The sequence below is a fragment of the Anabrus simplex genome, chromosome 11 (genome assembly GCF_040414725.1).
Source record: "Anabrus simplex isolate iqAnaSimp1 chromosome 11, ASM4041472v1, whole genome shotgun sequence".
Classification (NCBI taxonomy): Eukaryota; Metazoa; Arthropoda; class Insecta; order Orthoptera; family Tettigoniidae; genus Anabrus; species Anabrus simplex.
This window is the reverse complement of record NC_090275.1, coordinates 70,563,026-70,576,113: the sequence shown is the minus strand read 5'-3', so window position 1 is coordinate 70,576,113 and position 13,088 is coordinate 70,563,026. Positions and strand designations below refer to the sequence as shown.

At 38.8% G+C, this 13,088-nt stretch overlaps 1 protein-coding gene across 1 annotated transcript in view; it reads left to right on the top strand.

Annotated features, from left to right (window-relative positions):
• The first annotated feature begins 1,333 nt into the window (after positions 1-1,333).
• The window catches only part of LOC136883567 (uncharacterized), a 49,589-nt gene continuing 37,834 nt past the window's right edge, over positions 1,334-13,088 (top strand). Inside the window, exon 1 of the transcript XR_010861272.2 lies at positions 1,334-2,709. The gene's annotated coding sequence lies outside the window, so the exon portion shown is untranslated. The remainder of the gene's footprint in view (positions 2,710-13,088) is intronic.

Here is a 13,088-nt window from a genome sequence, read left to right as displayed (position 1 = left end):
TCCAGTGCAATTGTCGATCGTTTCCAACTTTCTGGTACTCTACCTTGACGCAAACATTCGTTTAGCAGTAGTGATGTCGAGTTCTGTAACACTGGGAAAGTAGCTTTCAAATGTTCGTTGAATAAAAGATCAGGGCCACATGCTTTCTTGTCTTTCAGGTTATAGATGGTATCTGATATTTCATCAAGTATGAATTCCTAATATGTTTCAAAATTTGAATGGTAAAATTTCAAAATATTTTTCGACATATTTTGATGGGCTCTTTTAAGAAATATCTGTGAATAATTCCTTGAACTTGGACCTTCAGTTTATTCAAACCAAGGATCACATCATTCAAGGCCGATTTTACTCTGTTTACAAGACTTTTAACTTTTCTAAAAATACCGCAACCAGCCAGATAATATTCTGCCAAGTACGGTAAGTCGCTTAACTTAGTAAGCTCCATACACTGAAATGTCATAATGGTTGACTGCCTGACAGGCCATAGCTGTTATCACCGTTTATTTTTTCCTTCCCTTTGAAGGATAGGCTCACGTAGATGGGTAACTCTAGCCTACACAGTACCTACTGTATTGAGTTGATGGCTCCTGCTTTACTTTGGTTAGTACCGAGCTCGATAGCTGCAGTCGCTTAAGCGCGGCCAGTATCCAGTATTCGGGAGATAGTAGGTTCGAACCCCACTGTCGGCAGCCCTGAAAATGGTTTTCCGTTATTTTTCATTTTCACACCAGGCAAATGCTGGGGCTGTACCTTAATTAAGGCCACGGCCGCTTCCTTCCCCTTTCCTGTCCCATCGCCGTCATAAGACGTATCTGTGTCGGTGCGACGTAAAGCAACTAGCTAGAATTTTGGTTAGCGTGCGATTCACACCGAACCATAGGATCAATAATATATCCATTGTTGTTATTTTTGAAGACTATCATATCAATCCTACGGGTACTGCCTTTCTTCGACAATCCATGGACCTCTTCGTGCACTGCCAATGCTGTCTTTCAGACCTTGCGTTTCCAAGCGAACTGTACATTCGCAAGTGAATCATTCATTTGATGTGGCTGACTTTTTGTTGATATTGCGCGGAAACAAAGTTCACCGTCATTTGTTTTAAATTGGACAACATCCATCGAAACGTCAAGTAAAAACTAGATCTGGATAAAGGTACAGTGATTTTCTTAAATTATGAATTAGGAATCTCACCTGTATCTCTTCCCATTCGGTACAATCTCTGACCCGTGACAGACTCTTTGCGGAGCAAAATTCAATATGATTTTCGTTTTGACATTTATTATTCTTTGTTGTAGATTATTTTCGTTAAATACTCCTTGTGGTGAGTTATCATTGAAGGACTGCTTCCGGTAACATGGCTTCCGGTAGGAGAGTTCAGATCTTGTCTTTTTAAATTTTCGTGTTGATTTTTGGTTATACCTGAGATGAATTATGATGTATAGTAGTATTTACGAAGAAACAAGTGTTTTGCAGTGTACAAAGTGGAAGTGGGGAGTATATGTAGAGCTACGTTTATTGTTGAAGAGTTGTAATATGGCGTAAAGGTACGTCATGCATTATGTACTTATAATTTGTCCATCATTTACATGATCGGAAGAATTAATCTGATATAGTGTGTCAGAAAGCCCATGTTAAGCTGAGGTGGGCTGTGAGAGCTTTACTCCTTCTCATTGTGAATTCGTGGACTTCGATCGCAACGAAGTACCTAACCTATCCCAACGATATTTTACGTTAGAAGACGCACGAACCGGGCGGTTCGAAGGATATTTTTGTCACTCAGATTGCAAAAAAAACTTGTATCTCGTTGGTGAACCGCGATTCCTATGTGTTGAAGGACTATAGTGCTCACTGATCTCCAGTCAATCATGATAGTGTAGTGACGAAGTGTTTATTTAGAAGCATATATGCGACTTATTTGCGGAATTATTGTATTTGAATAATTTTTTACGTGTTACTATATTAATGAATAACATACCAATGCTGAAGGAGTTGCAAATGGGCCTTCGTGCGTTCTTATTACTGGCATCTAAAGTCTGGACATGCGTCTGTTTTATATTGAAGAAGCGAATAATACAACACCAAGCAGTAAAATACGAGATATTTCCTCTATCTCCATTGTCAAGACACAGGCTCAGCTTAGTCAAACAAAAGGTCTTGGTTTTAGATTTGGACGAGACCTTGATCCACTCCCACCATGATGGTGTAGTGAGACAGACAGTAAAGCCAGGTACACCTCCAGATTTTGTGTTGAAGGTTATGATAGATAGGCATCCTGTGCGGTTTTTTGTTCACAAGAGACCCCATGTCGACTTCTTCCTTGATATTGTTTCCCAGTGGTATGAGCTGGTAGTGTTCACAGCGAGCATGGAAATCTATGGTGCTGCTGTAGCAGATAAACTAGACAACAACCGTGGCATCCTACGGAGAAGATACTATCGTCAACACTGCACACCAGATCTTGGTAGCTATACTAAAGATCTATCTGCCATCTGTCCTGATCTCTCCAGCATATTTATTCTTGACAACTCTCCTGGAGCATACAGGGGTTATCCTGATAATGCTATTCCCATCAAGTCATGGTTCTGTGATCCCATGGATACAGCCTTACTCAGCCTGTTGCCCATGTTGGATGCCCTGCGCTTCACCCATGATGTGCGGAGTGTTCTTAGCCGTAACCTGCATCTACATCGTCTCTGGTAGCACAATGTAAGTATGCTTAGTTAAAAAAAGCACAAACAGAAATCGTATTCTGTGACTTAGACAGCTGAGCATTTTAAGTATATTGAATTTGATCTTCAAATTTAGATAATATAAAGCTTTATATATTTACTAATGTCTCTGAGCCACAAATAACAGTTTCCTAATCAAGGAGGAAAATGCATGTACATCTAGGAAATGAGTAATGGTTGGTTTGTCTATGCCATATGTTTGATTGGTCCTTCTGTGAGTATTGCTCTTTTTTCTCATTGAAGTTTTTTGTTTGTAGAACAAGTTGTTAGCCAATTTATTCCAAGGTGAAATCAACTGATAAGAGAATTGGAGAGCTTATATTGGTCATGCAGTGGCATGAGATAGGTTTTACCATAAGGTAGCCAATTGTGAACTAGGTGCTCTGTACTGGCGAATGTATCTACACAAACACGAACATATTTCCTAATCTTAGAAATGTGAGTTAGTTGCACATGCAGTTCTAATCGAAAACTGATCCTGGCATTTTAATTGACGTCATGAATGTTATTTATGCCAATCTTGGGTACACAGCTGCAAAGCTCGGGTATCACATGTTTTGAACAGTTTCTACACTCACAAATAGGCTACATGGAGCTGCTGATCAAAGCTGCCTGAAGCTCGTATTATATATCTGCATGAGCAGTTGTTCCTTAACTAAATTAGAAACTTGAATCCTGATAGCTAAAGATGCTGAAATGCATATCACACCATCTGGGCTAGTAATATACAATTTGTGTGATGTGTTTGGTGACCATAAGCTGAATTATAGAATTGTTTTGAATTACCTTACATTAGACTATTGTCTTCTGGTTACGTAGACTGAGTGTATCCCTGGAATTTTGTAGTTATTTGTCTTAAATAGAAGATCATAATGGGTTTAGGGTAAATCAAGAGTAAAATTTGGTGACACTTGATAAGTATTATTTATATTAAAACGAAAGTATATATGTACATACCCAGAACTTTATTTAGTTCGTCACTGTGCTTTGTCTTTTTTCTGTAAGAAACACAGTGTCTTATCTCGTATGAAGTTCTTTGCTTTAATTTTTTTAATTGATTCTTAAAATAACGTCATGAAAGACTTAATATGATATGGCCATAATTTAATTACTCAAACTGTATAGCCATAATTTGTTAAATTGCTCGAATTATATAGCCATAATTTGTTAATTGGTCGTGTTATTGGTCCAGGGCTAGCTGATGGCTGGGGTTATGTAACATTAGAAGATCGCAAGTTGGAAGCTAAAACAAGAGTAAGGACAGAGAGAGGTATTCAGACTTCGTAGGCTAGTATACATAGGATATAAACTTCATGGTTTTGATCCGTACTGAATTGTGATTACAAGGTTAGTATGAGGCACACGACAATAGGCCATGCACTACAGGCCGCAAGAAAAGGTTAACTTCATGCACACCGCATTGAATTGCGAATCTCTATCAGCTGTGATCTAAGAATGTGCTAGCTTTTTAATCATATCTTCGTGTGCTGTCCTTGACTCGACCATTGTCAGTTTCTGAGAGAGGAACTTTTCAGCGTTTTTCAAGATATTTTAACAGGAAGCACTAATGAAACATTTTAACATGATGCAACACTTCTAAGGATTTTTGAGCCTTATTTTAATTTCATCATATATTTTACGTGTTGTGCACATAGTTCATCCCAGATGCTTTTAATACCTTTTAATGTAATTTGTGTATGTTTATACATTTGTTTTAGTCATTAAATATGCTTGTACTGTTTTGTATTATGGCTGATGATGGCCAGCCAAGGCTGAAACTAGTTCCTAGATTAAAAATGTAATGTAAACATTGCATAATATAGTTTTGAAAAGGTGGACCAATGTAGTTAGTTTAGTTATTATTGTGACAGACATAGTACTCGACATTCTTTGGACCAACAGGTAACAAAAGATGACATGTTCGAGCAAAGTGCCAAAATATTGAGACTTCGCAGACATAATATCGGGTGTCTCAAAATAATGTAGGCCTACTAACACTTAGAAGGACTGTAAAGTCGTTATATGTGGACATGGAGACAAGTTTGAGGGCTTGAATTACAGAAGAAACATGTCATTACAGAATCATGTTCACAAATGTCCCGAAGCAGTACATTTGGAATTTCGTGAAATGGTCTTTCAATTTCCAATTTCAATGCATCAGTTATTCTTGGTTTTGTGCGGTAAACCCTGTCCTTGAGGTATCCCCATAAAAACAAGTCCATTGGCATGAGGTGGTGGTGGTGGTGATTATTGTTTTAAGAGGAAGTACAACTAGGCAACCATCCTCTATATAACACTAATTAGAGAGAAAAATTTAAGGGTCCGACACTTCGAAAAATGAAGGTATCGGCCAAAGGAAGACAAGGGCTACGAAGGCCATGAAAATGAAAGACTCCCTAGGCCTCCATATGTAATAATGTCGCTGTCTGAAAAGAACAAGAGTTGACCAAGGGAGGTCAGATAGGATAGATGAAAGTGAGGAGCCTGGCACAAGTAAGTGGAAGCAATGCCAGGACTCAGCTGAGGGCCCCGTGGTCACCAACCCACGCTCCAAAGTTCAGAGCCCCTGAGCCCCTTTTAGTCGCCTCTTACGACAGGCAGGAGATGCCATGGGTGTTATTCTACCACCCCCACCCACAGGGGGACATTGGCGTGAGGTCTGGGAATGCGGAGGGTATTCAATGCTACCCTTTCATCCAATCCATGTGGTTGGTCATTTAAGGGCAATCTCTTCAAAGCTGAGTTGGTCTCCTGCCATGCTGTCATGTTATACCTGAAAACAAAACAAAAAACATCAGCATGACTTTCTGGTCATTCGGAGTGTTAGTACATTATTTCGAGACATCCTGTACTTTGTATGAGCCCTGAACCTGAACAGGTAGACTAAACAAAAGACAACATGTTTAAGCGCAATGCCTCTGAAGAAAGTCGTGTGCTGCGAAATAGGTGTTTTAATAATATTACTAATGATGATCAAATTTTACTGTTAATTTACCTTCAACCCATTATGATCTTCTATTTAAGGTAAAAATAAGTATGAAATTCCAGTGATATTCTCGATTTTTTTAACCATCTATGATGCAATTTGGGTCACATAGCTGCTAGCTTGTATTTGGGAGATGATGAGTTCAAAACCCCTTTGTTGGAAGCCTTTGGGATGGTTTTTACATGGTTTTCCCATTTTTACACCAGGCAAAAGCTGGGGTTATACCTTAATTAAGCCTATGGTAACTACCTTCCCAATTCTAGCCCTCTTCCATCCTTCAATTGCCAAAAAACCTTTTGTGTGTTTTTACGATGTTAAACCACCAGCAAAAACTAAAAGGAGTCTTGTTCATCTTTGACAATCCTTCTCTTTCTGTATCCTCTCACCCTTATTATTGAGGAGTCAAAACACTTCCGTCCTCATTGAAATTGCTGATACAAATAATACAGTAATAGTAGAATTGCGCAGAAAGTTGCGTCCTATAGATGTTTCACAATTAAGTATTTATTTATTTTCCACCTAGTCGATACAATGATTGCTTAAGGCAATTTTTAATGGTCAAAAGTGGTACATGTTTCGTATATTATCAACATCTTCAGCCACATAACACTGTTTAGATGAAAAATATATAAAATTGACAAAGTAATGCTTTAGAGGAAGTGTCCTTAATTTTAAGGATTACTTTGTCAATTTTATATATTTTTCATCTAAACAGTGTTATGTGGCTGAAGATGTTGATAATATACGAAACATATACCACTTTTGACCATTAAAAATTGCCTTAAGCAATCATTGTATCGACTAGGTGGAAAATAAATAAATACTTAATTGTGAATCTATTGAAGTGCGATACGGACCATGAAGCTGATTTTATGTAATCTATAGATGTTTGTCATTTGGGTGTTTGCTGTCTGTGTACAATGTGCAGGACTGAATCTGAGGACTGACAGGCAACATTTAAATGTATTATATTGCGAAAAACTAATGTCAGTAGTTTTACCAGTAATATTTATATGTATGGAAAATAGAGAGCAGTGACTCACCATGTAAGCACACATGACTCAAGTGCATATAACTTTTTTAACTGCCTCCATCAGTGGTGAATTGTAAAGAATATAGAGTTAGTCGGTGAGAGATGGCGCACATTTTGTAATGATCGTGCAGCAAGTCTTCGCCAGCATTTCAATTCGCTTATTTTTATGCTAGACGTCCTTCCTTATATCTCTCCTCACTGTGTTTTGAAGGAAATGGTCTTAATGTAAGTAGATTACGGAAAGAGAGAATTTATTTGAAAGTGTGTCACCTGCACCATCCCTCCCGTAGTATCCGGGTCAGATGGTGTTATGTAGTTGATATGCTAAGGAGGGAAGAAATTAAGAAGTAAACTATGGTTACATGTTTAATACATTTAATTACGTTATTTATATTCACTTGTCCATTATTCCTTGGTCATTAATGAATCAATTATTTAAACTTTCAAGATTTATCCCTCACTCCTTTTAGGATATGTTTTTCCTTACTCTCTCTCGTCCACAATCATTACACAAGTTCTTATACACTGAACACAATTCATGCAGCCAGGTGCACTTAATCCAATCGTCATTCTTTTTTTGTCAAATAAGAGTTCTCCCAGCACTCCACACACGTGTTACAATCATCAGATATTGCATTATTTTGCCCATCTTGAATCATTTTAGCTGCTTCAGTGGAATGAGGTTTTTCTCCTTTCCTACTCTTTCCCGTCGTGGCAGTGGTTGCAATTTTTCTTTGAACTTTGTTCTTTTTGTTCACTGAGATTTCTCTTTTGTTGGAGATATTACGCTTTAAAGTTGCATTACAGGCATGTACCACAAACTTCGATTAGGCTGTAGCTGCTTCCTCTTCTCCATAATTCGTATAATTTGATACAGAATTAAACAAAAAACATATAGGCTATATATATTTTTATTAACAAACTGATTGGAGAATGGAAACACATTTTACACACAAATGGAAATCCAAAGAATACTGCGCCATCTCTCCCGGAAATGTAGCACGCCATCTGACCCGACATTTGGGGTTAAGTGAGCCAGCCAGTCGCTGGGAGCGACTCGTCTTCGACTTCCACACAATTTTGGGACTTCATATTCATTAAATTGTGTTGTGACTTCGCGCCTGATAGTATATGCAGGCTGGCTCACTGAACTGTTCACCTCTTCTCGTAAACATTTTGAGACAGTACCGAACTTTGCGTGTGTTGTGCTATTATTCAGAAGATTGAGCCTTACGTCATATAAGTGACTGACCTACTTCTTCTAAATTTTATGATTTAAAATTGCGCAGTGCTAATCCCCATTATCTTTTATTGCTTCTTCAACTGTTTTGGTGAAAGACTCATCCTTTAATTTCTTATATACCTATGCATTGTTTTTGCATTTTTATTCGGCTGATGACCCAGAGTGGGGTCGAAACCGGTACCACTTCCGCTTATAATTAAATAAGAATATAACACTACATTTCTTATTTACTTGTATTGAATAGGTTGAACTACATTATTTGTTATTTCAATTTAATTGTGATACAGTTCAATACGGAACATCATGAAATTTTTATCTTTAAACACCAGCATAGTCATTGACTATCCTAGTCAGCTGCCTGTGGCAATGAAATGTTAATTTAGCTACAACAACCCAGTCACTGGGCTTTTATATCATGCCGTAGAGAAACTTTGAAGGTAGAGAAGACGTACTTACCAGAAATATCCAGGTTTTCAGGCGAAATCACTTGCACTATGTGACAGCCAATAGATAGCTTTTGTTCTCACGTCACTGTCGGCAGCCCTGAAAATGGTTTTCCGTGGTTTCCCATTTTCACACCAGGCAAATGCTGGGGCTGTACCTTAATTAAGGCCACGGCCGCTTCCTTCCCCTTTCCTGTCCCATCGCCGCCATAAGATGTATCTGTGTTGGTGCGACGTAAAGCAACTAGCAAAAAAAAAAAATCTCACATACACACTGTACACACAAACAATCTAGCAGGCGATTGCTGCACTGGCCTAGCCTGCGCCGTCTCACCCGGTATGCCATCTCTCCCGCATTGACTATATGTATTTCTTTTATGGGTAAAACTTTATTAATGGGGTTTGCAAAAGAAAGATTAGGAATCCAACGTGGCACTGCTCACACGACATCTGCACTACACAAGGCTGCCAATTTAGGAAATTAGATTTTTTATTATGTGTACTTGAGTTTAGACTTCAGTTTAAAAAATGAACCAATATGCCTATAGCAAAATGTGTTATACCAATATTTTGCTTGTTTAATTCTGTGTTTGTTCAATAATTATTTTTTATTTGTGGCTGTAGTAAAAATTGTGTAGGGTTTTTGGCTACTTCTCTAGGAACTGCTCAATGTTTTATATCTTGAGTAATAGAACAAGAATGCAGTATTTTTTTTTTCCACTTTATCTTGTCTTAATGAATATACAGTATCTAATAACATTTAAGAGCACCTGGAAGTGAATTGGCAATGGTCCACTTCTTTACTGTAACCTGTTTTTCTCAGCCCAGGATAAACATACAGCAGGAAACCTGGGCTCATTTTGAAGCTCTCTGTTGTGGTTATCAGAAACTACAACCACAGCAACAGTACAGTGTGATACGAAACTTACAAAGAGTAATATTCAAGGGGGGTTGTGTGAATGCTGGACTGTATGATTAGCAGTGGACGCATTTCCAAAAGCAGGTGCAATGTTGCTGCATTCAGGAGTTATTAAACACGGCTTGCAACAAACACAGCCTTTTTTTTCCCCCATACAAATTCTGTTTACCATTACTTTTTCTCATTTGGGCTTTGGCCCTTCAGTGTATGTCTACCCCATAGTCCCATTTCCTGTTTCTAACAGAGGTTTTTAATTGCAGAGAATACCGTATTACATGAAATAAACTTCATTGTAAAACCAGTATTGTCGTAAGTAACTACTTGTGCAATTGTTGATCATATACTCAACTTTCACAATACAAATTGTCTTTCTTTATTAAGTCAGCATTAAAATTTGATACATGTTTTGTCCTTTATCAGGACATCTTCAGTCAAAAAATAAATGTACAGACCTTAAAATTGTAACAAGGATATTGAACATATTAAGTATAAAAATTCAGTGACGATTGCGTCCATCTAAAATGTGATGTATGAAACGTCATGTCATAACAATACTAAAATATCAGAATTTAAAATGGCACATGTCCTGATAAAGGACGAAACTTGTATCGAATCTTAATATTGTCTTAATAAAAGCAGGCAATTTGTATTGTAAAGGTGAAGTATATGACCAAGAATTGCACAATTAGAGGGAATACCTTAGTTGTGTAAAAATTGTGTTTATTTTTGTCTTTGTATTGTGCCCAAAGTTAAATCATAGACTTTGATTTTCAGATGGCCTGGCCTGCTTATCTTAATCTGGTTGACGTATTTCCATCATTCTCTTTTGAAGCGGCTCCTACTCTCATCACTGACAACAATAATCCAAGACAGTCTACCACTCTGGTACTCAGGAAACCTCTTGTCCCCTACTCCCCCCCACACACACACACATATGCGCGCGCGCACTTTGAAAGAAACAAATAGTACTCATAACCATTGCAAGTTCACCCTCTGACAATGGCGGTCTCTGAAGCACCTTGAAGTTATGTGGCCAACTGCTTGATACAGGCAGACTGAAAATAACATGTGGACAAAGTGAGGTCACTGTCATTCCATTGTACAGTACAACAGCCCAAGGTGTGTGTCTGTGGTAACATTGCACATGCTGCTAATTGCATGGTCCAACGCACGCACAACCTCCCATCAGTATTACTTTTCATAAATTTGGTATCACACTAAGACCTTCCGTGGCTCAGGCGGCAGCGCTTCAGCCTCTCGCCGCTGGGTTCCGTGGTTCAAATCCTGGTCGCTCCATATGAGATTTGTGCTGTACAAAGCGGAGGTGGGACAGGTTTTTCTCCAGGTACTCCAGTTTTCCCTGTTATCTTTCATTTCAGCAACACTCTCCAATATTATTTCATATTCCAACAGTAGGTCTGGCTAGTGACAAGACCACTGGTCTGATTTGGTTAGGTCTGGCTAACAACAAGACCATTGGGCTGGATAGGTTAGGTCTGGCAAGTGACAAGACCATTAGGCTGGGGATTAGCAAAGGGAGTCTGGGATTATTTAACCCCTAGGTTAGAGCCCCAAAGCAGTCCACAGGCCTCTTCTTTGTGGCGGTATTAGCTAGTGACAAAAAAGAGAGAACATGAGATCAGCGCATTCCATATTTGACTGGACAAAACTTCAGTTACCATAATGAAAACATTGACTTACCTTCTATGGTGGAGGATGCAATACAATGTGCTGGTTGCTAGTAGATATTCATGAATCTGCTCTTTGCTTGGGTGGCTGTGTTTGAACAAATGTTCCCCACACTTTAACTTCAAGATCTCTGCCACAAACTCCACAATGATTTCATCACTTCATTAACCCATGATTAAGTAATCTGTGATTTTCACTCATTGTGGATACTGCAGTTACATCCAGTATGCACCATGATGCATCACTTTCACACTGCACGGTTTGATTATTCTTCATGGAATGTGGTTGCTGTGGGCCACACGTGATGCAAGCTTTATTGGAGACACTAGCAAATTTCTCCCCAGCCAATAGGTACACAGAAAATAGTTGCATTTCAAAGATAATTTAGTCTCCTATAATTTTCTATATAAGTAAGATACTTCTGTGGGTGGGTTGGTGGGTCCCTGGCAAGCTACTTTGTGTTGTTTTATATCATTTTGACATAAAAATCTCTTATAGCTGAGGGTCATCTTGAAATCAGCAATACAAAATGTGTGACGCTATGTTACCTTGCAGGCTGTGATGTGAAGTATTGATGGATGGCCATGACTGCAGTATGCTCTTTGAACCAAAGGAAACAAGACTAGCGAACTCAAGCTAGATGAAACCAAACATACATAAAACAATAAATCCAAATATAGATTCACTGAGCAACTTACAGTGTGATTCATCTGTAATGTAGTGTTCCAACTGTACAGACCTGAGTGTTAGTGTAGGTTATTTATTTTTCATTGAATTACATATCTATTGCAATTAACATTATTAACTGGACTATGAATAATCTACCCGATACGGGGCAGGTTATTAATTCTGCCCTACAGACATTCTATGCAGATCCAGCTATAACACCTGTATGACTGAATCCTCTCGATGTCCCTTCGGATCTTCAAAATCAGCAGCAAGAGGCTCTCACAATGGAACATTGCTCCTTATTTACTGGACATCATGAAATGAGCAGTGCCAACATCGTCAACTTGGCAGTGGAACGAGAATCGAGTACAGGTATTCATAGTAATAACCGTTCTAACGTGAATGCTTATTTAGACCCTAAAACAAACTTAAGCGTTTACGTGCTGATCCGAATTTATATATGGAATATTCAGTAGATATGGGGACTGGGAATGATGCAACAAACAACAGATCATGCTACTTATGCTACTGATCAGCAACGTCTGAGAGGACATGGCACATGAAGAAGAAGAAGAATGATACAACCAGTGACACAAATGCATTTAACCAACTTCTTGTAAAAACTGCTAAGCGGGAGCTGATGAGAACATTAAGCTCCAAGGAAGAAAAGTTGTTGGCAAGCATATCATCTTATCTCAAGGGGCATTTCTTTAGCCTCTACCAGCAGTGCATTAGTAGGTCTTAAATTCCTGACTCTGAGACATATTCTGAGCGTGTGGAACTGTAGGACATAAGTTTTCGAAGAACGTACTACGATGTGTTGCCAAAAAATATGCAACCATAATCTAGTGCAGATCGTATAAATGATATGTATAATAGTAGTAGAACAGATGGTTAATCTCCCCACCTTAATCGACATACCGCTCTGATGTATGAACGTTCGGCCCACTCAAGTTGCCAGGTACTCAACATGTGCTCTCCATGTTAGTTTACTGTTGAGATATAAGACCAGTAGCTTGGCTGTAGGAGCTTAATGTTGTCGTCAGCTCCCACTTGGAGCGCTGTGCCAGCATACAGCGAGCCACCTGGTGACGAACGAGCGTACCACTACCGGTACAGCTTCAACGGTAAAACCATCTTAAATTCAAACCCTCATTATTGTAGAAGACTTCATCGAGAACAGTCAAGATTTTCGTCTGAAGACGCGGAGCAAAGTTCTCTGCGAAACGAAAAGGGTTTCACCTTGTTTTCTGGACACTGCATAAGTCCAAAAGCCCAGATCATGTCTGCAAGTACGGGCTGTGAAAGCATCAATGTTAACATTAGAAATCCTCTGTTATTGTCACGGCTTGGAAGAAGCTCCCCTACACATCA